The following is a 24,222-nucleotide window of genomic DNA, read 5'->3' as shown; positions in this document are numbered from 1 at the left end:
GATGTTAAAGAAGCCCAAATTGAGATAATCACAGCAAGGGCTGCAATAGAGATGATTTTTATAAATAGGGCAGCTGAAAAGTATACAGCTTGGAAGGAAAGAACGTATGGTGTAGCGAACAAGTTGTGCACCATCTGGTAGTTAGGGCATGGCACAAGAGCGTGAGCAACGAAATAAGAGAAATTCGAGATCCGACTCAGGGGTTAGTCTCAGACTCAAATAAAATCAGAGATGCGTTCAAAACATATTATCAAGCTTTATATACTAAAGATACAAGCGGCAGGCCGAGGCAAATTGCAGAATTTCTCAGAAGAACATGTGTAAACACGTCTATTGAAGAGGGTGAATCCCTAGAAGGAGATTTATCATGGGATGAGATATACCTTGCAATCTCTAATCTCCCCTCTGGCAAAGCAGCAGGAGTGGACACAATCCCCTCATAATTTTATAAAACGTTTGCTCCACAATTAAAAGACCCGATGACTGTACTATTTAATCAAATATTTAGTGGAGCTCCCCCCATCCCCTCCTCCCCCTGGGGTCATGGTCCATAGCGAAAATTGCAGTATTTTTGAAAAAGAACAAGCCCTCCATAGAACTAGGATCATATCGCCCGATTACCTTAATAAATGGAGATTCTAAAATATACTCTAAAGTTTTGGCCGAACGACTAGCCCAGATTATAACAAAATCGTAGTGAATCAACAACACTGGTTTATTGAGGGGAGGGACACCACAGACCACATTAGGAGAGTCATTAAATTTTTGACGCAGTGCCAGTGTCGGGAGACCCTATGGCCCTGATATTATTAGAAGCAGAAAAAGCATTCAATAGGATCTGCTGGCACTATCTTTGGCAGTAAATGCAAGCAAGGGGTATTGGCCCAAGGTTCATCCAGGGAATCAAAGCTCTTTATTATAAACCGGTAGCGAACATCTGCATTTCTGAGGGTATGTCAGGACTGGTTTTGATTGCCCACGGCTCTCTACAGGGGTGCCCATTCTCCCCCCTCTTATTTGCGTTGTATTTCGATCCGTTTATTCGTAAAATGGTCCAAAACATCGCAATCCCTCCAATAATTTTGCAGGGTTTCGAAAGTAAAATGTTGGCATATGCAGATGACGTTGCAGTGGTGACTCCCAACCCAGAAAGTGCCCTCAAAGCAATCTAGGAGGAAACCTTTCTCTTTGTATTTCCGGCTTCTCATTGAATAAGGTAAAAACTCAAATCATCATCAATGAGAAGATCCTATTGATAGATAATCGAGTAGCGGGCAAAGCAGTATATTTGGGTGTTTGCATTTCTTCTGACGTTGATAAAATTATAAAACAAAATCTAGAGCCCTTGCTAACACAAAGACCAGTAAAGAGCTATCAAGGTTGAATAATCTCCATCTCACAATGATCGGCCGATGCAATCTCATAAAACGGATCTTTCTTTTTTTTTCTCTTTTTTTTTTTTTTTACATCCATATGCCTTGGGAATTCTTGAATGAATGGCTAAAATATTTTGATAGGATGTTTACAAGATTTGTATGGGCTTACTCCAAACCTAGAAGAGCACTGAGGTTTTTATCACTTCCAAAAGAGCGAGGAGGGTGGGCTCTCCCTAATCTTAAATTATATTATTGGGCAACCATGTTGCAATATAACCCTATTTTATTGACGGAACCCTTATCAAGCGATCCCCCACAATTCACCCCTACTATATTTGAATTGCTAATTGGAAACAAGGCCTGGGGTGCCTCTGGAGGCAAATAGAATTAGGCTATTACAAAAAGGTACGATTCAAGTGTCTTCTGGGAGCCTTTAAGATATGGTTAGCTCTGCGGAAATTGTTGGGTCTAGAAAGACTGAACTGTTATACTCCGATTCAGAATTACTGGATCCTGACGGAAATCTTTAGAGATGGGTACATACAAAATTGGGTTCTTGAAGGCGTAGATAGACTCCGTACCTTTTTTCTCCTTCTGGCTTTATCTCATTCAATGATTTGAAGGCAGAATTCGGTGTTAATAACAAGGAGTATTTTAAGTACCTGCAAATAAGGGTTTATTTACAGCGTAAAGGGGGCGGGCCCATTTGTTTTGAAAACAATGAATTGGTGGAAATTGTAATAGCTCTGAATCAATTATACTCAGTAAATATTATATGTAGAACATCGGAACCTTTAAAGGTAGTATTACCAGGAAAGAGGAATCTTACCTCTGAAGAGTGGATAGGGTTTTTTCTGATGGATACTTCTAACCATAGATTCCTCACCTTGAGAATACCTTCAGGCTCCGGACTGGATCCGGAGCTTTTTCTCAGCAGTTCCCTCATGCATGAAGGTGGCTTCATGCAACTCCGCTTTGGATCCGTCCTGCCCCGGAAGAGGCATTTTGCCTCCATATGCCTGCCACCTTGGCACATCAACATCAGTTCATTTCTCTCCGCGCCTTCCGATGTGGATGCAGACCTCAGTTTCTGTCCCCTATCAGAAATCTTCCCAAAAATGTTTTCAGTATGACATATGTCCCCCCACAACAACAGGTTTCAAACCCTGCATGGATTACCACAAACACATTTCAGTGACAGACCTTGACGAGGTCTGGTTTCTGGTGTTTCGGATCCTCGCATGACTTGAAGTCATGAGAAAAATTTGCTCAGCTGTCCAAAAGACTGCAAGGCCAAGCTCTACATCGCCAAGCACCATGGAAAGGCTCGGAAGGCCAGTCCCAGTCGAAAAGGAATGCGGAAACGTTCTCTTTCCCAAGTGAGGTTGTCATCTCAATCCAATTCCTCAGGTAAGTCCAAGAAGAAGAACACAAGAAGTCCGAACATGGCACCCTTCTTCCCACTACTCTCATCAAGAGAAGTCAGTTTGACATCAGGTTACGGCACAGTTCCCCTCACTTCTCCCTATCCAAGCCAAGTTTGTAGGAAGCTGGCACTGTATATACTATACCAAAGTAAGGTATAGTGTGCACAGAGTCCAGATAGTCCCAAGAGGTGTAGCAAAGGCTAAATTGGGTAAGTACTAACAGCTCTCTTTGTGGTAGTGTGGGCGAGCAGTTAAGCTTATCCAAAAGGTGTGTTAAGCATTTATTGTATTCACTTACTCAAGGACTGGTTACACACACTCGGAGACAGAATCCAGATCAATTGGTAAGTATAAAAAAGGTATACTTATATTTTATTTCTAGAACCAAGCAAGACTTGGTACAGGTAGGTAAAATGTACTTTCAATTGTAAACCTTTAGTCAGAAATGCAATTGAGAATGGATTTGCAATTGTTACAGGTTGGTATGGTTTCAAATAGCAGTTTAAATTGCACAGTAATTACTTGGAGAATACTTTTTGATTACTTTCAGATTACATCGACTACTTGGACTGGTATGCTTAGATACCACACAGAAGGATCTCACAATACAAGGTAAGTAAGACTCTTCTTGGTTTAAGATATATTTGCTTTTTCCTCCATACAAAACAGCAGTTCAACACTTAGAACATTTTAGGAACAAAGCTCATAATATGGATTCCAATGGGAGAAAAATGGTTATCGGTTTTACAGGTAAGTACTGGACTTACAGGTGGGAGTTTTGGGGGTTAGGACCAAGTTTCCCCAAGGTCTAGATAGGCACTCCAATTGCACCACCAGCGGCACGGGGGCAGCCCGGTGCAGAGTGTAGGGGCCCAATGTTAGCCAATGGGCCTAAGGGGGCCTAAGGTCATGGACTGCTTACGAGCTGGCCACTCGGTTGTGGGAGCAAAGCTCCTGGAGTTAAGGTCAGCACTGCAGGGGCCAAAAATCAGCACAGGAGCTGCACCACCAATGGCACAAAGGTGGCCGGGTGCCAAGAGGATGTCGGGGATCCTGTGGTTTCCAATGGGGTCCTTAATTTTGGCAAGGTTTCTGCAGGCTCGGGTAAGGAGACTTCCTGAAGGCGACCAGTGGCTGGAGAGGTAAGTTGGATTCTTGGGGGGATGCCTGGACACCGTCGATTGATCCACCCAAGAACGTGGGGCATCGGGTGCAGGGGTGTCTTTTGGCGTCGGGTTTCTTTACCAGCTCCGGTCGCAGTTGGGGGTACCCTTCAGGCTGAGACTGCGCGCGTCATCTCAAAGCTTGAGAGAGGTTGGGATCACTAGATCCCAGTTCAGGATCGCTGGGGAGACCTCCTAGGGGTGTTAGCCCATTCGAACTTGGGCCGTGGACGTCTGGTGCAGAGTGATGCGGAATCTTGGAGTGGCCTGGTTCCGGGTTCTGTGGGTGAGTCTTTGCTTGAGCAAATCCGGTGCTCACGGGAAACAGAGTCTGTTAGATGAGTGCAGGGCAGGTCCTATGGGTTCTGGGGGTTGCTGAACTCACCTGAGTTCTTGCTGGAGGCAGGTTAAAGGCTGGACGGGCCGTTAGGGCTGGGGCCAAAGCTGCAGGTGTCCTCTAGTTCCTGGGTCAGCACAGTTCTTCGGTCCTTCTTTCTCCCTGGAATCTGAGGAGGCAAGGTTCAGGGTTGCCCCTATATACGAACTTTAGGGGCGTTAAAAGGGTGTGCAGGTCGGGACCAATGGGTCCCTTCCTTGAGGTAGGTATTCCCCCTATTATGCCACCCTCCTTTGGGAGGGGCATGAGCCTCTCCCTAATTGGTTGAGTCCCCTCATCTTCAAGATGGAGGGGACTGAGATGTGTGCTTTACCTTGCCTCCCCCACCTAAGGGGTGGGGTTGGCAAGGTGGCCACCCTCTCCTCCGAGCTTGGTTTTGCCGCCGATTCTCCTGCCCAAAGTGGGGGGCAGAACCAATGGGAGCCAGTTGCTTGGGGCAGCAAAAGGCAGGGACAGCTTTTAAAGGCAGCAGGCCTATGACGCTTCCCCTTCGTGGACCCAGCCCTTCCTGGGGGAGGAAGCATAACACCTTTGCCCAGGATAGGCTTTGTTTCTGGACCCAGAGAGCGGAGGCTCTCTACCCAGGTGTCCAGAAACATGTCTGGTGGTGGCGGAATCTTGGAGCGGCCTGGTTCCGGATTCTGTGGGTGAGTCTTGGCTTGAGCAAATCCGGTGCTCACGGGAAACAGAGTCTGTTAGATGAGTGCAGGGCAGGTCCTATGGGTTCTGGGGGTTGCTGAACTCACCTGAGTTCTTGCTGCAGGCAGGTTAAAGGCTGGACGGGCCGTTAGGGCTGGGGCCAAAGCTGTAGGTGTCCTCTAGTTCCTGGGCCAGCACAGCTCTTCGGTCCTTCTTTCTTCCTGGAATCTGAGGAGGCAAGGTTCAGGGTTGCCCCTATATACGAAATTTAGGGGCGTTAAAAGGGTGTGCAGGTCGGGACCAATGGGTCCCTTCCTTGAGGTAGGTATTCCCCCTATTATGCCACCCTCCTTTGGGAGGGGCATGAGCCTCTCCCTAATTGGTTGAGTCCCCTCATCTTCAAGATGGAGGGGACTGAGATGTGTGCTTTACCTTTGCCACGGACTCTACCTGGACGGCTGCCTTGGTGTGAGCTCCTTTTGGCGGCGGGTTGCTATTGCCTACTTTGCACTATTTACCAGCGCTGTTTTAAAATTGTGTTTTATCATTTTTAAATCTATGCTGTATTGTGTGAAGTGTATTATTCTGCTTTCATCTCTTGCTGCTGCTATTCTCTCCTGAGGCGCAAAGCCGGGAGATCTTTCCTGTACTCTCGCTGTGTTTGGGGCTAAGGGGACTCGCTTCTTACCTGGGGGGAGCGGAGCGAAGTCACTTGCTCCGGTGTCGCGGCCTCGCAACTCCACGCTCTCCTCCTTCCTGCTGGGCTCTCCGGGCGACCCTCTCGCTGGTCTGTTGTACAGCGGGATAGTCGCACTGGGACGGCGGCCATCTTGAGTGAGGCAGGCTCGCTGGTCGGCGGACTAGGCTTGCTGCCTCACGGGCGGGAAGTATAAAATCAGCTTCCTTGCCCTGCTCCGATCAGACCTTTGCCATGGACTCTACCTGGGCGGCTGCCTTGGTGTGAGCTCCTTTTGGCGGCGGGTTGCTATTGCCTACTTTGCACTATTTACAAGCGCTGTTTTAAAATTGTGTTTTATCGTTTTTAAATCTATGCTGTATTGTGTGAAGTGTATTATTCTGCTTTCATCTCTTGCTGCTGCTATTCTCTCCTGAGGCGCAAAGCCGGGAGATCTTTCCTGTACTCTCGCTGTGTTTGGGGCTAAGGGGACTCGCTTCTTACCTGGGGGCAGCGGAGCGAAGTCACTTGCTCCGGTATCGCGGCCTCGCAACTCCACGCTCTCCTCCTTCCTGCTGGGCTCTCCGGTCGATCCTCTCGCTGGTCTGTTGTACAGCGGGATAGTCGCACTGGGACGGCGGCCATCTTGAGTGAGGCAGGCTCGCTGGTCGGCGGACTAGGCTTGCTGCCTCACGGGCAGGAAGTATAAAATCAGCTTCCTTGCCCTGCTCCGATCAGACCTTTGCCATGGACTCTACCTGGGCGGCTGCCTTGGTGTGAGCTGCTTTTGGCGGCGGGTTGCTATTGCCTACTTTGCACTATTTACAAGCGCTGTTTTAAAATTGTGTTTTATCGTTTTTAAATCTATGCTGTATTGTGTGAAGTGTATTATTCTGCTTTCATCTCTTGCTGCTGCTATTCTCTCCTGAGGCGCAAAGCCGGGAGATCTTTCCTGTACTCTCGCTGTGTTTGGGGCTAAGGGGACTCGCTTCTTACCTGGGGGCAGCGGAGCGAAGTCACTTGCTCCGGTGTCGCGGCCTCGCAACTCCACGCTCTCCTCCTTCCTGCTGGGCTCTCCGGGCGACCCTCTCGCTGGTCTGTTGTACAGCGGGATAGTCGCACTGGGACGGCGGCCATCTTGAGTGAGGCAGGCTCGCTGGTCGGCGGACTAGGCTTGCTGCCTCACGGGCGGGAAGTATAAAATCAGACGGTGATGACTCCGCGCAGCGGACGCGCAGTGCGGAGGCGCCTTTCCCGCGCCAAAGGAGCGCCTAAGGAAAGCCCGTCTGCGCCCGTCAGCGTCCCGGATGCGGACGGGTGCGGAATTGTGGAGTACACAGGCCCTCAGCTGCTTGCTTTAAGAACTGGCCTGCACAGCAACTGCGGTGTGTGTGACCCTGGTACCGGGGAGAACCTGAGTTGTCCGGGATGTGGTTGGTCTTTGGGATGGGACCGGGCGGAGCTAATGGCTTCCAAGCTTAGCCGGCATATAACCACTACGACGATTCATAACATTGATGACTGCTCTTACAGTTGTGCTCTTTTAAACACTCGTTCGGCCAGCAAGCATGCTCAGGATCTGTTCAGCTTCCTTACTGATTTCAAGCCAGCCTGTCTCTTTCTTACTGAAACATGGCTTGATGATACTTCCGGCCCGGATATTGCCACTGCCTTGCCCCCTAATTATTACGTACTTAGAAAAGACAGGATGAATAGAAAGGGAGGGGGAGTAGCACTACTGATAGACAGACGGTATGAATGCTCCATTATTCCTACTAATGAAATTCACGGGGTAGAAGCCTTGGGTTTTTGCCTTTCTTTTTCACCTGCACAATCCTGTGCCGGTCTGTTGATATATAGACCTCCAGGCCCCTTGGGATCTTTTAGCGAAGAGCTTGACACTATTATATCAACCTTGAGTCTTCAATTTAAACATTTTATCCTTTTGGGCGATTTTAACGTGCATTTTGATAATTTGGATGCCGCTGACACTATCAAAATATTAGATACCACTGCACCTCTGGGCCTTTTACCCTACGTGATATCGCCGACCCACGATAGAGGGCACACGTTGGATCAGATCTTTTCTACCTCTTCCATCTCTGTTGCGCCCCCTCTTCCCGTCTTATGGTCTGACCATTCTCTACTAGCGTTTAAGATTCAGTCCAGGTCCGCTGTAACTGGTAGACCTGTCGGCTGTCAGACCCGGCTCTCACGACCCTTTCATCTAGTTACACCTGAAATGATTGAGCAATATAGGCTCTCTCACCCATGTTCTCTTACTGGGGACCTAGAACTGGACCTCTCTCGTTTCCAAACTTGGCTAGCACAGTGCTTGGAGGACTTAGCCCCGCCTAAGCGTTCCCTCAAGAAATCTTCACGTGCCTCTGGCCCCTGGTTCACGCCTGCTCTCAATGCCAGTAGAAGGCTCTGTAAGAAGGCCGAGAGAGCTTGGCGTGCCAATTATTTAGATCCACTAAAGGAGGCCTATAGGTCCTGTATGTGAGAAGTTGGCCTGATGTATGATGTCACTAGTTCTAGTGTACACCTTATATCTGTCCAAATACCCTTATGGCGATTGGTTGTAAAGTCAACCTTATAGACCAGCTATCCTAGTGGTAGCATGGACAAGAGCAGTCTTAGGCTAAACTCTGAATGGCATGTGAAGCCAGCTGTGATACCATATATAATCCCTTGAATACCAAATGAAAGGACACCACAACAGATATATATATAAAATAAAGTGTATTTATTCTAGTCAAACCCTCAGCACTCTTTATGAGATTAGAGGTAAGTACAACACAGTCTTATTTAAGCATACATTAAGTCACACAGGTAAGTAATACAGTTAGGCCCTAGGGGCCACGCAAACCATATACTAAGTAAGTGGTATAAGGACCACTGTCACGGAAATAGAGTAGGCCTAGGCCTAGGGAATCGCTGGGGCTACACTACACTAGCGTTAGTTAGGAAGTGGGAGGCCCACGGGATTCGTGTGCAGAGTGGAAACACTCACGCGTAATGCGTAAAAGTCAATAGCAATAGTACAGTTTAGAAAACGGTAGATTTAGGACACTTCCGGAGTAGCTAGGAAGTTGAGACTTGAAAACTAGACACTAGGATAGTCACTATCCTGATGAGCACCGGAGTACCCAAGTTACCTAGCCCACAGGCTGTGGGTGCATAGGGGTGAAGATGCGTCGGTTTTCGTCGTCGACTCCTATGGATGCCTGAAGAAAGATGCTGACAGGCAGTCAGTGAAGAGTGTCCGGTGGATCCCAAGGCTGGGATCAAGAAGAGAGGAAACCTGCAAGCAGAAGGGACAGAGTCAAGGTCACTAGCCAGTGACCACGTGGAACCAGGAAGGAACCAGGCGACGTCGTGAAGATTGCAGGTGAAGGTGAAGCTTGTCGCTGCAGCCAGGAGGACCAGGAAGCGTCGAGGACGACCAGGACCAGGAGGCGAGCTGTCCCACGAAGGCTCTTGCTGTCGGCGGCGTCGAAGTTGGACTAGGACTCACCAAGCCTTGGCAAGCGGAACCCACGAAGAACGGAGGACTTGCTTCTGGTGCAGACCAGGAAGGTCTGGGGTGCTTCTTCTTTGCAGAGAAGCTGGAGCCAGTCTGGAGGAGCCAAACCAGCGCAGAAGATTTCAGGGTGCGTCGTCACAAAGGCCACTAGCCAGCGGGTAAGCAACCGGACAGACGCGGCAAGCAGGAAAATGCAGAAGGGCCCCACGCAGGACTCGTGGAGTGTGGGGGGCTGGTCTTCGGTGCAGATGGTGCTTGGGGTTGGGGCTTCTCAATCCCCGGTGCACAACTTCGAGGGTGCCTCAGAAGCTGCGCTTTAAGTTACTAGCCACTTTTCCCAGGTAGCCGGTCCCACGTCGCTCGTCGCCTCCACGGATCTCAGCTTTGCTGTGGATGTGGATCAGGGTCGGAGAAGTCTGGAAGTCAAGGCTCTGGTCGGGCTCTGCAGTCGGTTCCTCGTAGAACGTGGGCAAAGCAAAGGGTAGTCTCTTGATGGTGCCTGTTTGCACAGGGTAGCCACTCCTAGGCTACAAGGGAGATTCTTCAGTCTTCTTCTGCTAGCACCTCCCCAAGCAGGAAACCTATTGTCCAGGCCTCCCTGGCTGGGATCACTCCCAGCTGCAGGAGGTCAGACTGGTGTCTGTGGCAGCAGCATCCATTTTGTGATGCTGAGGCTTTGGTTAGAGTTAAACAGCAAAGTAGGGTTTTAACATGCCTCTCCCTCTAGAAGGGAGGAATAATATCCTCATCACCAGAAATGGTATGGGGGTATTATTCCAAAGTGTTAGACACCTTACACGACATGTTTTGATAAAGCCAAACCATAGTTACCATAACCGTTTAAGATTATAAGGCACTTTAAGAGTATATGGTAGGCTATATCATAGAACAGCCATAAGGACATGGTTCCGAAAGCTGCAGACAGGCTCAGCTCATGCTAGAGCACCATCTCACATGTTACCAAGCACTCTGCCTCCAGGATTGTTAAGGCCTGCCATAGGAGTGACTGATAGGTACACATGTGTCTATATATAAGGGTAGATATAGGCATACTATATCTAAGCAAGGGGTGATTACACGATTTTGGAGTTATGGGGTTGTTTAGAAAAGCAGATGAAGGACAACGAATCCTCCGGGCCGACCTCGACAACCTCCTGAGCCCCCATGGACTTTTGCCGCCCGACCCCAGGGTTGTGGGCTGAACGGCTGTGTACGCAACTTCCGGAGGGGATCGGAGGGGTGGGTTTCAACGCTCCGGCTTGAGATGTAATGCGGGCCGATGGTGTAAAGATTTACTGATTCCTGCAATAAAAATAATTTAAAAAAAAAGGGGTGATTACACGACCTTGCCCCAGCTGAGTGATCAGCCAGTTGTGTCTGATTGGAAGGCCAGACCAGGGGTGGCATAATACATGCTGCAGCCCCTGGGAGGCCTAGGGTACACCTATGCCCTGGGTACCTAGGGTACACTGTACAGGGTCCAATAAGGTGATCCTTACCAATTGGTTATGTACCTAGGGTACATGGAGTCCATTTTAAAGAGAGAGCAGACAGCCTGAGACCCTGAATGGCAGGATCTCAGGCCAACTAAGTCGAAAAACCAGCTAGACACTAGGCAAAAAGTTGGGGGTAACCATAGTCAGATATCCACCTTCCTACACTGTATTAAGGCCTATCATAAAGAAATTTATGTAGCCAAAAAAGTGTACTTCACCCAAAGGATTGAAGAAGCGGCGAATACTAGCAAAGAAATCTTTGCTATTGTGAAAGAATTCACCTCTCCTGCTGCCAGCTCCCTCAAATGTTCCTTCTCGGAGACGTGGGTCTCTCAATTAGCCAGCTTCTTCTCCAATAAAATCAGGAGTATTCAGGCAACTTTTACCTCTCTCATTCCGGGAGGACTGTCCTGTCCTAAAACCCCGTCTGTGGTGCCTGAGCAGGGTCAACCCAGCCTGACGAGCTTCCCTCCTATCTAACTTCATGCCTCTTTGGAAATTCTCTTAAAAATAAGATCGGGCTCTCCGTTGGACCCCTGCCCCGCTAAGCTGCTGGCCAAAGTAGCCCATGTGCTCAACCCGATGGTTAACCCCATCATTAATCGCTCCTTAGAAACAGGGACAGTACCGTCCATCTGGAAACGAGCAATGGTCGTTCCACTGCTGAAGAAGCCTTCTTTGGATCACACTAATCATGCCAACTATCGACCCATCTCCTTGCTCCCAGCCTTGGCAAAAGTGGCGGAAAAGCACGTTCAGTCTGTCCTCTCGGACTTCGTTGAGTCCCATGGTATTCTGCACCACACTCAGTCCGGGTTCTGTACCAATATGAGAACGGAGACGGCACTGTTGGAGGTGACTGAGGCCATTAAGGAAGTTCTGGACTCAGGGGGGAAGGCAATGCTGATATTGCTCGATCTTTCGGCGGCATTCGACACCGTCCCTCACGGCCGCCTTCTGGCGCGCCTTGACGAGATCGGTGTTGGAGGAACGGTGTTCAACTGGTTTTCGTCTTTTCTGACCAACCGCCAAGAAACAGTCTGGGCACCCCCACACTCCGCGGTAGTGCCGCCTATGGATGTGGGTGTCCCTCAGGGATCAATCCTGAGCCCAACTCTTTTTAATATCTATATCTCCCCTCTGGCGGCACTTGCTGAGTCTTTTGGTGCCCAGATTGTCTCATATGCTGATGACACCCAGCTCCTTTTCTCTTGCGGGAAAGATATGGACTTTGATGGTGATCTCATTAAAGGCTGTCTGGAGGCAGTTTTCAATTGGCTTCAAGAGAATCAACTCAAATGTAACTCGGATAAATCCGAGGTTCTCTTTTTTGGCTGTCCTCCAGATACTTGTTGGAAATCCTGGTGGCCGATGAATATGTCTCCCCCCTCTAATGCAACTCTGGTGGCAAAAAATCTCGGGGTTAAGATGGACACCCCTCTCACTCTGAAACCACAAATCATGAGTCTAGTTGGCCAGTGTTTTGGGGTTTTGAAATCACTTAGAAAATTTCTTCCCCTTCTCCCCATCGCCCATAGGAAAACGACAGTGCAGGCCCTAATAGGATCCAGGCTCGATTATGCCAATGTCCTTTATTTGGGCCTTCCGAAGTCTCTCCTCTCGCGCCTGCAGATTGTTCAAAACTCGGCCGCTCGGGCGATCTTTGGTCTTGGTCAACGCGCCCATGCGACCGGCTTGCTGCAAACCCTTCACTGGCTGCCTATCCAGAGGCGCATTGAATTCAAAACGCTCACCCTTGCTTTTAAAATCCTTCAAGGTGTGGGCCCTCGCTGCCTTAGGAAGAGGATCACCCTCTATAGACCAGCCAGAGCCTTGCGCTCGGCGTCTCTATCCCTCACCACGGTCCCAGCAATCAGGCGCGCCCGTATCGGTGGGCGTTCCTTCAAGTACCTTGCGCCCCGGGCTTGGAATGCCCTCCCACTTTCTTTAAGGAAGAGTGAGAGCTTGCTGTCTTTTAGAAAAGAGCTCAAAACTTGGCTATTTAGCCAATAAGCCTCTTTCCCCCTGTTAGAGTTCTGTGGTTTCGGGTCTGACAGCGCCGGGACACTCTGCTTGAGTAGCTGAGCGCTTAACAAAACCCCGTATAACATAACATAACATACCTTGCCTCCCCCACCTGAGGGGTGGGGTTGGCAAGGTGGCCACCCTCTCCTCCGAGCTTGGTTTTGCCGCCGATTCTCCTGCCCAAAGTGGGGGGCAGAACCAATGGGAGCCAGATGCTTGGGGCAGCAAAAGGCAGGGACAGCTTTCAAAGGCAGCAGGCCTATGACGCTTCCCCTTCGTGGACCCAGCCCTTCCTGGGGGAGGAGGCATAACACCTTTGCCCAGGATAGGCTTTGTTTCTGGACCCAGAGAGCGGAGGCTCTCTACCCAGGTGTCCAGAAACATGTCTGGTGGTGGCAAATGGCGGGCAGCCATTCAGGAACCACACCAGGGCTGGTTGTTTTTCAGCGGGGGCATCTTATTGGGGCATCTCTTAGAACCTGATTGGTAGGGACCCAGGGCTCATCAAGTCAGGTTGCATCAGATGTCAAGCAAAAAGTGGGGGGTAACCCTGCAAAAAGGGGCACTTTCCTACAAAGTTCTCAGGTCTATTGTGACACCGCAGCAGATTCAACTATTTAAGGAGGCTATGTTGCAGATTTTTGTTACCCTTCCAGTGCTCTCTGGCATGTCTTCTGGCCCATGGATCCGAGGAGGCTTCCAGTCGGGTTACCACCGACAGATCCATTCCTTTACCTCTCAAACCAACTCTGAGGTCCAACCCTACTTCAGCGCCCTCTCTGACTCCACATACGTCATTGAAAACCACACCTGTTCCCCATGTGTCAACGCCAACAGCAATGCCACCAATGTGAGAGAAATAGCCCTTAGTTCTTTCTGCCTCAGAAGCAAATCCACTGCGACCTAGACCAAAGTCTCGTCCACCTATGTGGCAACCCCATTCTGAGTCTGAGACGCTTCCCCTTACCTCTCAGAATTTCCAACCCGGAGCCACATGATGGCGATGATACGCCACTAATTTATGATGAAAAACACCTTTTCTGGACCTCCAATACTCGAATGGCCTTGACACGTCACCTGACAATGGTCTCAATTCTCCACCTTGCCCCTCTACTGAGAAATCTGCCTCATTCTCTGTGGTGATCAGTAAAGCAGCAGAAGTTCTTGACCTTCTGCTACTATCGGCAGAAGTTAAAACAAATGTGCTTATTCAGGTTCTGCAGTCAGATCAGACCACTTCAGAACCACTTTTTCCTTTTAATCAGAGACTCAGACACCCCTTGGACACCTGGGCAAAGCCAGGATCTTTCCCTCTTGTCCATAGAAAAATAGCCTGGCAACACAGGCCGGCTCTGGTGGACCCACCTTTCCTGTTGCAGCGCCCAACACCAGAGAGCCTTGTGGTTCAGGCTTTCACCAGTCTGCTGAATACAAATGTATAGAGGCATTTGAGAAACAAATGATCTGATAGAGACTTCTAGCTGCAAATTCCTTACTTTAGAATTATCCCCAGACTTCAGACTGGATCCGGACGTTTTTCATGGGCAATACCATGCTGGTAGGTGGCGTTGTTCGTCGTTGCTGACATTGTTGGCACCAGATATGATGTTTGGGGTGCCTATATAGGTGCCACCCAGGCCTGTTGTCATCAGTTCTTTTCTTTACGCACCAGCCAGCGCGGGTCTAGGAAGCGCTACTCCTTAGTAATTTTTTGACTTTTCACTGTTTGGTCAAAGTCATTTTGGGGGGTTTACTGCCTGGTGGGGCAGGAATGTCATCCAAGAAGGCTGGCTTCAAGCCCTGCGGCGCTTGTCACCGCACCTTGAATACCTTTGGTGCCTTGAGCTTGATCATGACCCAAAGACCTGCTTCTACTGCCGCACCATGCACCTGAAGGCCTTGAGGGAGCGCTCCCTCAAGCTTATGGTGGCTTGAAGTGCGACGCCGCAACATTCACGGTTCCGGTGGAGAGGAAGGTCGCAGAGCCCAAGATCGTCATTGTATTTCTCCAGTATTGGGGTGTCTTTCATAGATTCACATGCTTGAATATTCCCCGTCGTCGGAGTGGGAGTCCCACGGTAAATAAAATAGCAATATATATAGTCATAATATACCTAAATAATACCATAAATAGAGCTATGTAGGTGTAAAAACACCAAGAATGTACCTATATGAAATCTCCATAGGGATACATGGAGAGAGAAAAAAGACATTTGCAGTCTATCTCTGTCATTATCTTGGTCCAAACTACAGCCAATCAGGCGTCAGCACCTCTCCAGAACCTTCTCCTCAGAGTTCCTGACCTCAGATTTTCTACCGCACGTCGTGTGACAGGGAGTCTCCCTGAGCTCTGCTCAGTTTTTGTCTGTCAGAATGTCTTCAAGTAAGAGATCTCTGTTTAGACCTTGTTCTTCGTGTGGAAAACTGCGTTTATTCTCTGAGGACCCACACAGTAAGTGCATTTACTGTTTGTACCCGGATCATGAGGTGGCAAAATGTAAGTTTTGTAGAACCTTTTCTACTAAAACTTTGAAGGACAGGGAAGGCCGTCTCTTATTGTGGCTACAGAGACTTAAAGATAAGGAAGATCCAGTTTCTGATATGGAAAGCCTTATTTCTGGCCGTTCCCAGACAGCCTCAAAGCGCAGTAGTGTGCAGGAGTTGCCATCTCCTTTCCTAAAGAAAAAGAAAATGTCTTTGGCTCTTACAGCTGCCACATCTGCTGTTTCACCTACTGTTTTGTCACCTTCGAGACCTAGTTCTCAGGCTATTGAGGTGTCTACTTCCAAGTTTTCTGGAAAAATACTGGCAGCCTCGTCGACGATTTTCCGACGAAATTGGCAGTGACCGGCTCGTCGACGGTGACTCTGACGACGACATCAGCAGCGTCTTCGTCGACGATTGTCCCGTCGACGTTAGCCACGTCGACGGTAACCATCAGTACCACAAGGTCGGTGACTTCTATATTACCCATTACATCGTCGTCGACGAGGAAAGAAAAGGTTCCGTCGACGAAGACTTCGTCGTTGACGAAGGGTGTGAGATCGACTTCGTCGTCGAACTCGTCGACGGCTATTCCGTCGACGAAGAAGAAGAAGATTCCGACGACGGCTTCGTCGACGACTGCTTCGTCGGCGACGGCTCCGTCGACGACGGCTTCGTCGACGACGGCTCCGTCGACGATGGGTTTGTCGGCGCAAATTTCGTCGACGATAGTTCGGTCGACCACCGTTCCACCGACGGTAGCTCCGTCGACGAGGCCCTCTCCGAAAACGTCCTTGGTGAATACCATACAGCCGTCGACGGCAATTTCATCAGTAAGGATAAAGGTGAGCAGATTATCATCTGCTCAAAAGTCATTGAGAGAGCAGCTGCCTCCCGCGACTTCAACGCCGGTTTCATCTTTCGCTGTGGTCCCCTTGATGCCATTGCCACCTACTACTGGCCTAGATAGGCAAGACGAGATTATTCCTGTAGAGGAGTCGCAGCTTCCGTCACCATTATTTGCGACAGATTCTGAACAGGAGTCCGAGGAAGGTTTACCTGACTCTTTTGGTACGGCGCAAAGCCCATCTGACTTAATAATTAAATGCCAGGATGACAGTAGTGAGGATGAAGATCCAGTTTACAGGCAGCAGGTTCCTGCGAAACATTCAACGGCGACTCTGCCATTGTCACTCATAGCTAATCTCCAACGCATGTTGGACGATTATAACCAACGTTTTCCTCTGTCGCCGCAACATCCTGGGGTTCCGTCAACGCCTGTGGTTCCGACAAATATAACTCCGGTGCCGATTGAAAATCCTTCACCCCTGATGCCGTCAGCACCACCAAGACAGCCTTCAACGAGGTTTTTACCTCATCAAGAGTTCGTGGAGGAGGTCCCTCAGGAAAGAGAAGAAGGTGAAATCCCAGATGATGATGGTGATGTTGATAATGATGATGATGATATGGCGGAGTGGGACATGTACCAAGCACAAACACCATCCCCCTCTCAAGTGGTATCTGGTGACTCACCCCCAGTGGACATAGCGACTTTTCACCAACTAATGGAAAGGGCGGCACAACGTTTTAGGCTGACAACGGAGTGCAGAGAGGAAGATTGTTTCCTTTATGATTTCAAGAGTCAACCTTTAAAACAAACGCATACTATTCCCATTGTGGATTTCATTTGGGAAGAAGGCAAGAAGTTGATGAAAACACCTAATACCTTGCCAGCACAGGTGCCTCGTTTAGAAAAGAAGTATAGGGCGCCACTAGGAACCCCAGCATGCCTCACAGGTCAGTCAGTCAAGACCTGAGTCCGTCATTATGCAGGCAGCGCAACGTAGGGCGAAAAATCCTGCATCTACTGTCACCGCACCACCGGACCGTGACGGACGTAGAATGGATGCCATAGGGCGTAAGTTTTCTTCAATGGCCTCTACTGTGGTTAGAGCGGCTAATGCTTTGGCCATTTTGGGTCGTTATGACCGACAAGTGTGGGCTGACATTTCGACTTTGGTTCAAGAACTGCCGGAGCCATCTAAGGGCGAAGCAATGAAGTTGCTCCAAGAGGGAGAAGCTACGTCGGCGGAAGTGATTGATTGTGCAGTGGACATCGCATGCACGGGTTTCCGTCAGCTTGCTGGAGCGGCTGTTCTGTGCAGGCAAGGGTGGTTACGATCGACATCCTTTCGCCAGGAGGTACAGTCCATGATTTTAAACATGGCTTATGACGGGGAGGCGTTATTTGGAAATCACGTCGATGAAGCGCTCCAGTCCATAAAGAAGGATACTGAGACGGCTAAATCTCTCGGAAATTTACAATTTCAAAGACAAAATTTTCGTGGTGCACGCGGACGCGGCACCTCCTCAAATTTTCGAAGGGGAAATAATCAATATAGACCCAATAATCAAGGATCGAACCGCTATTCATATAGCCAGCACCAACAATCATCACGACAGCAGGCCTCCAAGTCGTATAGAGGGAAATCCTCATACAGATGAAACGCGTCAAAAAGACAATGACCCTTACCAGACAAGCAATGTTGGAGGTCGAATCTCTCTGTTCTTTTCCCAATGGTCCTCAATTACAAAGGACCGTTGGGTTTTGGACATTGTGAAAAAGGGGCACGCTTTAGAGTTCACGAAATTCCCTCCGTCCACACCACCCACCGGACCACCACCAGCTCACATCAAGGAACTTTTACATCAAGTTCGACTTCTAAGGCAAAAAGGAGCTATAGAGTTGGTACCAATATCTCAAAGGGGGAAAGGATTTTATTCCCGGTTCTTTCTTATCACAAAGAAGAACGGAGAATGGAGGCCCATCCTCGATCTGAGGGCGCTCAACAAATATATAAAGAGCCAATCCTTTCGTATGATGACGCTAGTAGAGATCTTGTGTTTACTCTCGCAGGAAGATTTCATGGCAACGATAGATCTCCAGGATGCCTATTTTCATATCCCTATACTACAACGTCATCGGAAGTTCCTGCGTTTTCGAGTGGGTCAACACGATTTCCAATTCAAAGTGTTACCGTTTGGTCTGCGCTCGGCCCCTCGAGTGTTTACAAAGCTACTAGCTCCAGTGATAGCGTTTCTGCGACTCCAAGGTGTGCAAATATTTCCATACCTAGACGATTGTCTTCTAAAATCACAGTCAAGCGCTCGCCTGCGACAACACACGCTTCTATGCCAGGAGATGTTTCGCTCATTAGGTCTCTCCATAAATGCAGCGAAATCCCAGCTTCATCCTTCGCAACAAAAGGACTTTCTGGGAGCCACTCTGGAAACGATATCAGCCAAAGCGTTTCTATCCCAGGAGCGTCTACAAAAGATATTACGGCTGGTAACTTTGATCAGGTCAAAAAAGTCAGTTTCTGTAAGACTGTTGAAATCATTTCTGGGGATCGCATCATTGTCCATTGCCTTGATTCCTCACTGCAGGCTAAGGACACGTCCTATCCAGGAAGCACTGGATGCTCAATGGCGTCAAGTGTCGGGATCTTTCAACGACATGGTATGTGTCACAGATCAAATGAGGTCAGCACTCGAATGGTGGACAATACCAGCCAACTTAGCAGAAGGCACTTCATTTCTGTCGGTGACACCGGACAGGACAATCACGACAGACGCGTCATTAGAGGGATGGGGCGCTCATTTGGAAGATCTTTCTGTAAAAGGAAGATGGTCAACACATCAAAGAACTTGGCACATCAACAGGTTGGAGCTTATGGCGATTTTTCTGGCTCTAAAATCATTTCTACCCTTAATCCAAGGAGAATCAGTGCTAATACAGACAGACAACACAACCTGTATGCACTATGTGAACAAACAGGGCGGAACGAAATCCCCGAGTCTGTCCAGGTTAGCTCAATCAATTTGGGACTGGTCTCTCAGTCATCGCATCATGATTACAGCAGTTCATCTACCAGGAATATCCAATGTCCTAGCGGATTCCCTGAGCAGGTCCTCCTCATCGACCCACGAATGGGAATTACACCAACCAACTCTAGAGAGGATATTCCAACAATGGGGTCGTCCACGGCTGAATCTCTTTGCTATGCCGGAGAACCGAAAATGCCGAGATTATGCAAGCTGGCATCCCCACAAAGGGTCACAGGGAAATGCCCTTTTGATGAACTGGTGCAATCTATTTGCGTACGCCTTTCCTCCAATTCCCCTCATACCTCGGGTCCTTTGGAAGATGAAGAGACAACCTTGCCACCTGATTCTAATAGCCCCACGTTGGCCCCGACAGGCATGGTTCTCAGAACTGCTACTGCTGTCCCAATGCCAACCAATCCTCCTGCAGTCTCGGACAGATCTGCTCACGATGAGCGAAGGGAGAATTTGTCATCTGAATCCTTCCTCACTGAGTTTATCGGCATGGAACCTGAACACCATGAGTTCGCCCATCTAGACATCCCGCAGGATTGTAGGGACATTTTGGCCCAGGCAAGAGCACCCTCTACAGTCAAGACGTACAAGTTGAAATGGAAAAGATTCTGCCACTGGTGTGCTTCTAACGGAATCCACCCAATACATTCCACGGCACACCAATTACTACCTTTCTTCTTGCACTTGGCTAGTTCCGGACTATCCCATGCAACTTTACGGGTTTTCCTAGCAGCGATTTCCCGTTTCCGACAGGATGGCTCAAATTCCCTTTGTTCCTCAAGAATAATCCGCCAATTCTTTAAAGGCTTATTCCGAAAATTTCCGCCAGTTCGGCGTCCTCCTCCGTTGTGGCATCTTAACGTTGTGTTAGCGCAATTGATGAGACCACCGTTCGAGCCCATTCACAAGGCCGACTTCAAACATCTAACTTGGAAGGTGGCCCTACTTCTGTCACTAACGTCTTCACGTCGTGTCAGTGACATCCATGCTTTTACCATCAAACCTCCTTTCCTGCAGTTCAAACCGGATGCTGTAGTGTTGCGTACCAATCCATCATTCCTACCCAAGGTGCCTTCTGATTTTCATATTAACGAGCCAGTCATATTAAAGACTTTCTTTGCTTATCCTCAGACACCTGCGGAGCAAAGGTTGCATTCTTTGGATGTGAAACGATGTTTGAAGTTCTACATCAGCAGGACAGCTTCGTTTCGAAAATCCGATCAGCTTTTTATAGCATATGGACGCTCTCATAAAGGACGTCAGGTTACTAAACCGACGATTGCACGCTGGATTTCGACGGCTATTGTCTTCTGCCATCAAAAGGCAAACAAACCACTGCAGTCTTCAGTGAGAGCACACTCCACTAGGGCAGTATCATCATCTACCGCCTTATTTGCTGGAGTACCTTTGCAACACATCTGCAGAGCAGCTACGTGGTCGACCAGACACACGTTTACTAAGCACTACTGCTTGGCGGCTTTAAGCAAGGAGGATGCTGCAGTGGGACAGGCAGTGCTGCGCAATCTTTTTAAATAAGGTGAGCCTCTTCCTCCCGCCTCCATATTGTTTCCATTTACTGTTCAATATTATTCATTGCATTTATATACATGCTGTATGTCAACAGATATATGTATCTATATATATATATGTGATGTTTTTAAGATCATTGCGATCTCATGTTGATGTCATTATGGAAACAATAATATGGTTACTGCTTTCTATTCATATTCAAGCATGTGAATCTATGAAAGACACCCCAATACTGGAGAAGAACAATTGTTACTTACCTGTAAACAGGTGGTTCTCCAGTATTGGTGTCTTTCATAGATTCACATGCGACCCTCCCTCCTCCCTTCAGAGGCTTTTTCCTCCTCATAAACTATGCATACACTTTGGTGCTACGAAAATCTGAAGTCAGGAACTCTGAGGAGAAGGTTCTGGAGAGGTGCTGACGCCTGATTGGCTGTAGTTTGGACCAAGATAATGACAGAGATAGACTGCAAATGTCTTTTTTCTCTCTCCATGTATCCCTATGGAGATTTCATATAGGTACATTCTTGGTGTTTTTACACCTACATAGCTCTATTTATGGTATTATTTAGGTATATTATGACTATATATATTGCTATTTTATTTACCGTGGGACTCCCACTCCGACGACGGGGAATAGTCAAGCATGTGAATCTATGAAAGACACCAATACTGGGGAACCACCTGTTTACAGGTAAGTAACAATTGTTCTTATAGTAGTAGAGCCATTCAGCTAAGTCTGTCAAGAGGAAGAAGTCTAGGCGTGCTTTGACTTTGCCTCGGCTGGCAAGACAAGAGCGTTGCCACTCGAGGCGTGGCTCCGCAGTTGAGCTAGCACCTAGGCCGACTCTGCGCCTTCCCAAGTTTCCAGGAGCCAGAGCAACCACCACCCAAAAGAGAGAATTGTATGAGGCCATGCACCTCATCTTTGGGTGGCCTGTTCCCTCCAGCTTGCCTTGGGGCCCAGCGGGTTCGGGAGGGGCCCTTTCTGGAATCACGCCAGCGACTCCAATGCCAGTCGGGCCCCAAGGATTCACAGATGAATCCAGATCGGTGTCTGTCGTACCACCTGACCTTCCCCGACACCGATTCCAAAGCTGCCGCTTCCAGTGGCATCCCCATTCTCTGACACGGAGCCGGAGGGGCTGATGACGGCTCCGGTACCGACTGGAGCCATGTTTTCCAAGCCAGAGCCTGAGCCCTTTCCTTACAGATTAGGACTTAGGGAAGATTGGGAGCGGTCGCTGGACCCTGAAAAATACTAGCCTCATGAAGAAGAACTGGACTAGGCTGAGGATCCGGGTGAAGCCAGTGGACTGGATACTTATCCAGATACTGGCACGTTTTCTCCTTCTGTCCGGGCTATGGAAGAGGGAGCCTCTAGTGCCATGGTTGTGTGGAGGGCAGCTAAGGTCCTGGACCTTAGCTTGACCTCGGTGGCAGCCAAAACTGTCTTCACGAAAGTGCTTCAGCCGGGAATGTCAAACACAAATCTACACAAAATACTCAAATTCTGTTTCTCCTCTTGTTCTTCAACAGCAGTGCACTACAGGTCTCTGGAAGGAGTCGGACTGATTTGTTACTCATCGTCAGGAGGAGGATGGAAGGACTCAGGGCAGGACTACCTCAACAGCCAGAAGAAGGAAGGTATCGAGTCTATCCACTTCAAAGGAAAGCCAACATGATGATGACTCTAAGGCCTACGCAGCTCTGTGAACAGAAGAGAGGTGCAGTGATTTGGGAAATGCTGCTGAGTGTGTGTGCTGGCTCAAATGTGAAACTGCTCTTATGTGGTTGTGGTTGTGGTCGGGGAGAGGGGCCTGTTGCTTGTAACTGGAAACAAACTTGTGATGCCCCATCATCATCATCACATGATGCAGGCACTTAGCTACATTTTATGATGACGGTTGTGTTATTGATAACCCAGTACATGCAGCTACTTGTCTGTTTTCGGTTGTGAATTGCTCTCATTTCTCAGTTAATTGATATGCCTTGACTGATAAAATGAATGATTGCAGCAGCTTATGCTCTTGGTCTGCCTCTGAGTCTTGGTAATTGGTACACTCCTCATGAAGCTTACATTTTGTCCTTTTCCTTGACTCTAAAATAACGTTTCTGTTTTACAATCCACAGACCTTTTCTTCTCCTGATCAAAAGGCGAAAACTCCATAACACTCCTACTTACCTTACCGGTTCAGCCAAGCACCAAAGATGGACATTCTAAGAAGAATGCAGATGCACTGCCTAATTTGGCAATACAGTATCATTTTTCTTTTAACAGTCACCATTTGTAGAACTGTGGTGGTTCAGTAATTACAGAGGAAGCCAGGCTGCATAAAATTTGGACAGGGTTGTACAGTACACTTTAGAAGGGACTTTTGACCCCTCTCACTGTGGGAATAGGTCCAGGATCCACATACCTCTATGCCGCTGATTCCTTTTTTAACCTCTCAGTACCCCATCTCATTGCCCCTCAAATGTTCCCTCCTGATACCCCAACTTTGGTAGTGCACCAACCCATTTTCAAGCCTTTGAGTGACCACAAATACCCTTCCTATTTGCCCTCCATTTGCATTCTCTTAGGAACTCAGGTGCTTCTTGCACTGTTCAGTGTCAAGTGGCCAGTTGGAGGCACATTGCTTGGGTATCCAGGCACTTATCACTCTGTACAGCCCCTCTCAGCACACCCAGCTACACTTCTTTTCACTCCTCCATAATTTAAACTTTTCAAACCTAGATGACAGAACCTTTATATATATAGCTTGGTCTCTGCAGCTGAAGGACTGTTTGCCATAGATTTAACTGAAGTGTCATATTCATTTCCTTCCACAGCCGATTCATGTTGATGTGCTGCTCATCGTCGCCCTGATGAAGATTGTTATTGTTAGTGTTTGTCTGTGTAACACCTTTTCTCCAATCCCCTTTTCCATCCATACATTAAACACCTAAGCCCTCTTACCCCAGACTGTGATTTATTGAGGTGACTTAATTTGCGCCATAAATGGATCACACACTTGGTGGGGCGATGTGGTGAAAGTGACACCAACTCACTGCGAGATCTTCTGTTACCTCAGCAATAGCCCACACCAGACTCACTTACCCACCCACGCAAAAAAGGGATTTATATATAGAATATCATTTGTCAACATCATCATTCAGGCCTTGTGTGGCATAAATGTCAACTCCACTCCTGACTAGGAGTACACATCTCCTGACTCTAGGATTTCGTAACTTTTTAAAAATTAAATAGCTCCCCATTGCTGAGAAGAAGTGACTGTCGCTAGTTTTTGTTATAATATGAGGTATTCTTGTCTCTGTTGTGTCATGGTGGTAGTAATCTGGTCTCAGTCCTTGTAAAGCTATGATATAAATATATAATCCACTAACTGTGTATTTCTTTCTGTATTTCTTTCAATTTAGTTGCCTGTGATGGATAATCAGTTTCATTAATCATACAGTTGGATCTCACCTAGGTGGGAGTGGGACTTTGCTTGTTGTGATGCCTTCCCTCTAAGCACACTATCCTGCTATTACTATTACCACCATTAAGAAGTCACCTTGGGAAGCCCTGCAAGAAGTT

At 48.3% G+C, this 24,222-nt stretch overlaps 1 long non-coding RNA gene across 1 annotated transcript in view; it reads left to right on the top strand.

Annotated features, from left to right (window-relative positions):
* The window catches only part of LOC146782983 (uncharacterized), a 55,540-nt gene extending 32,191 nt beyond the window's left edge, over positions 1–23,349 (top strand). Inside the window, exons 2-3 of the long non-coding RNA XR_014972111.1 lie at positions 22,182–22,369; positions 22,776–23,349. This is a non-coding gene — a long non-coding RNA (uncharacterized LOC146782983). The remainder of the gene's footprint in view (positions 1–22,181; positions 22,370–22,775) is intronic.
* The last annotated feature ends 873 nt before the right edge of the window (positions 23,350–24,222 follow it).

The sequence above is a fragment of the Triturus cristatus genome, chromosome 12, assembly GCF_964204655.1.
Source record: "Triturus cristatus chromosome 12, aTriCri1.1, whole genome shotgun sequence".
In the NCBI taxonomy this organism is placed as follows: Eukaryota; Metazoa; Chordata; class Amphibia; order Caudata; family Salamandridae; genus Triturus; species Triturus cristatus.
This window is presented reverse-complemented; position numbering and strand designations above follow the sequence as displayed.